A 4,426-nucleotide genomic window follows, 5' to 3' on the forward strand; every position below is an offset into this window, starting at 1 on the left:
TGAAGTTTTGATGTTGGTGTGCTGGGCCTTTTTTTCTCCACACATAGTGTTGTGTGTTTTTCCCAAACAACTCAATCTTGGTTTCATCTGCCCACAGTATATTCTGCCAGTAGTGCTGTGGAACATCCAGGTGCTCTTTTGCAAACTTCAAACATGCTGCAATATTATTATTGGACAGCAATGGCTTCCTCCGTGGTGTCCTCCCATGTACTCCATTCTTGTTTAATGTTTTCCTTATTGTAGATGTGTCAACAAAAATGTTAGCATGTGCCAGAGATTTCTGTAGGTCTTTAGCTGACACTCTGGGATTCTTCTTTACCTCATGCAGCATTCTGCGCTGTGCTCTTGCAGTCATTTTTACAGGACAACCACACCTAGGGAGAGTAGCAACAGTGCAAAACTTTCTCCATTTGTAGACAGTCTGTCTTACCGTGGACACACAAACATCAAGGCTTTTGGAGATACTTTTGTAACCCTTTCCAGCTTCATGCAAGTCAACAATTCTTGATCGTATGTCTTGTGAGAGCTCTTTTCTGCGAGGCATGGTTCACATCAGACAGTGCTTCTTGAAACCAGTAAACCCAAAACAGGTGTGTGTTTTTTAAGGGCAGGACAGCTGTCAGCAACACATCCAATATCATCACACTGATTGGAGTCAAGGTTGGCTCACACCTGGCTCCAATTAGCTCTGGGAGAAGTCATTAAGCTAGGGCTTCACATACTTTTTCCTCCCTGCACTGTGAATGTTTATATGTTATGTGCAATTAAACCATGGCGACATCTAATGTTTGTGTAGTATTATGTTCAGCAGACTGTGTTCTTCTATTATTGTGACTTAGATGACGTTCAGAGCACATTTTATGCCCAATTCATGCAAAACGCCACGTAATCCCAAGGGGTTCACATACTTTTTCTTGCAACTGTACATGTCCATAAACAACAATTCTCTTCTTGGAGAGTTCTCCAGCCCTCCTTGTGTACCACCTCAGACCCCAGATGAATTCTCCTCTTTACACAGCTGCTTGAAGGAATCCCTGGGCAAGGGGACCCAGAATCTTCCGCTTTAAATCAACAATCTCATATGGGGGCTAGTTAGTTTTCCCACCCGAAAGCCCTCTCCCCTTAGCTGGCCAAGGGGGTGTAGGTTTACTAACTTCACCTCTCCTGCAAGCTTGTTGGGTTGGTGGCTGCCTTCAGTCCTTCCGCTGGGCTGGCTCCTTCACTGCTATACAGGTGGTCCTTTCTCAGGGGACTGCTGAGAGATCCTCCTTTCAAGCACTCTTGACTGTAGAAGACCCCTCCCTGCCCTCTCCCCCCAAACTCCACACTCCAGCCTCCTCACTTCATCTTCCACCCAACACTCTTCTGCTGCTGACCAGGATCTCTCATATTTAAGGCTGTCCTGACTCCATGTTAAGCCTCCTTCTTGGGGATTGGTCAAGATCGTTTAATTATGCAGATCAGCTCCTCCTCACCCCCACCCACTGCCTTCTAGAAACTTTTCAAGCTTCCCGAGCAGGCAGAGGCATCAGGGAACTGACCTGCAGAGCCCTCAGCCATGACCTAAAATGACCTGACTGACTCATACCCAGGTTGACCCACACTCAGGGTGCTACTCAGCCCTTTACTGTGCCAATGCCACAAAATAGCCTGGTGATGCATGTCAAAGTGTTGTCGGGCATATTGTAACCAGGCTTTATTGTGGCTTTGGAGCAGTAAAGGCTTCACCACATTAATACTGTATTCATTGTGTGTATATATATATATATATATATATATATACACAGTATATATTGTGACCGGACGAGACTCTGTCATGGTGAAATTGGTCATCTAAAGGTCTCGGGGTTTGCACTTTTGCCAAGTGCAGGACTAGGGAGCATAGGTTTTAAATGGAAAAAAATGATTTTGCAGCTTTCTTCAGGTTTTGATAGTCCTGGATGGGGCTCCCTAGTTTGTAGATCCCATAGTGTCTTGGGCGGGATGGAATCTCCAATCCAGTGTCCAGGTTTTGTGGAGGAACAGCAGGAGAAGAACCTCTGCATGGGAAACCTAATGTTGGACTTTTTTTTTGCCTTTCCTTTCAACCACTTCCTGCCCACCTGCAATGTACTGCAGCCGGGCGGCAGCTACAGGCAAAGCGACGTACCGGTACGTCAGTCTGGCTGTACTGACACAGGGGGCGCTGCGGGCCCGAGCGGGTGCACAACACTCCCCCCGCGGCGGACACAGCGGAATGAAGATCACGGTGAACATGTGATCAGTATGCGATCACATGATCACAATGTAAGCAAAGCTGTTATGAATCAATCTGATTCATAACAGCTCTGCTTCTCTTCCTAATGAGCTGTGATTGGCCCACAGCTGTCACATGATACATGGGGTCAATCACAGCATCCTGTACCATGTGACCAGCTCCAGCCAATCACAGATCACTATCTTGAGCTGTCAAAACCTAAATCATTCATGACAGTTCAGGTTTTGCATTGCAGGAGAAATGATCATAATTTCTGTGTTAAAAAAAAAAAAGATCTCTGATCACCCCAACCCCCCACAGTAGTACAATGTTACTATGGTAACATTGTACTTTTCTCATAAAAGTATTACAAAACAATTTAAAAGCATAGAAAAGAAATTCCATATTGAGAGTAAAAAAAAAAAAAAATGGTAAGGGTTATTTCTTAAACATCTTTCCGACCGCTTACCCACATGTCTGCGGGCGATCAGCAATCTGGGCAAAGCGACGTGATCTTACGTTGCTTCCTATTTTGCGGTGTGAACGTGCCTGACCCCAGCTGCCCCCCATAAGTCCAGGGAGAAAAGGGCAAAAAATACAATTTTCCAGGGACTTAGCATTCCTCTCTGCAAAATCCTAGAGGTGTCTACTTTCCAAAAAGGGGTCATGGGGGGGGGGGGGGGTGTACTATCCTGGTATTTTAGCACCTCAAGAAATGTGATGGGCAGAAAGTAAAATCTGTGGAAATTCCAATATATATCCCATAGTTTGTAGACGCTATATATATATAATATGATTACATTGAAGAACACCCCCCCCCCTTAGTAAAACACTCCCATCACACAGCTACCCCATTGATCACCCCCAAATGTTAACCCCTTCCTGCCCAGTGCCATTAGTACAGTGTCAGGGCTTTTTATAGCACTGATCACTGTATTGGTGTCCCTGGGGATGTCAGTGACCCCCAGTCAGTTCCCCCCAATGTCAGAATGTCCACCGCAATCCCGCAGTCCCAGTATAAGTCGCTGATCTCCACCATTATTAGTATAAAAAAAAATTCCAGTATCTATACCGCCATTTGTAAATGCTATAACTTTCACACAAACCAATGAAATTACACGGATTGGGATTTTTTTTTCCAAAGACACGGAGCGGAATACATTTCAGCCAAAATTTATGACTAACTTTGATATTTTTATAACTAGAGATGAGCGAATCGAAGTAGGCGAAGTGGAATTTGTTTCGAATATTGGAATTTTTCCTAAAATGGCGGCGACATGTGCGGCGACGGAGCGGGGATGTCTAAGAAGGCGCGCAGACAAGACGCGCTGACCCATAATGCATTCATTAATGACATGTGATCGCATTAGCCAATCAGCAGCCAGCCAGCCAGCACTGTGAAATGGTCGAGCTATAAATGGCGGCCATTTTAGAATTCTGCATTTGCCTCCAGTCATTCAAGAGAGGCAGACCTCTCTGTATTAGGGACAGAGTTAGGGCCACAGAAACGTTACTTAGGGACAGAGAAACGTTACTTAGGGCCACAGAAACGTTACTTAGGGACAGAGAAACGTTACTTAGGGACAGAGAAAGGTTACTTAGGGCCACAGAAACGTTAGTTAGGGCCACAGAATTGTTACTCAGGGACAGACACAGAATTGTTACTGAGGGCCACAGAATTGTTACTGAGGGCCACAGAAACGTTACTCAGGGACACAGAATTGTTACTGAGGGCCACAGAACTGTTACTTAGGGCCACAGAAACGTTAGTTAGGGCCACAGAATTGTTACTCAGGGACAGACACAGAATTGTTACTGAGGGCCACAGAACCGTTACTTAGGGTAACAGAAACGTTACTCAGGGACACAGAATTGTTACTGAGGGCCACAGAACTGTTACTTAGGGCCACAGAAACGTTACTTAGGGCCACAGAATTGTTACTCAGGGACAGACACAGAATTGTTACTGAGGGCCACAGAATTGTTACTGAGGGCCACAGAAACGTTACTCAGGGACACAGAATTGTTACTGAGGGCCACAGAACTGTTACTTAGGCCCACAGAAACGTTAGTTAGGGCCACAGAATTGTTACTCAGGGACAGACACAGAATTGTTACTCGGACACAGAATTGTTACTGAGGGCCACAGAACCGTTACTTAGGGCCACAGAAACGTTACTCAGGGACACA

This window comes from Staurois parvus, unplaced genomic scaffold, assembly GCF_062004578.1.
Source record: "Staurois parvus isolate SC_StPar_1 unplaced genomic scaffold, SC_StPar_1.0 ptg000747l, whole genome shotgun sequence".
Lineage (NCBI taxonomy): Eukaryota > Metazoa > Chordata > Amphibia > Anura > Ranidae > Staurois > Staurois parvus.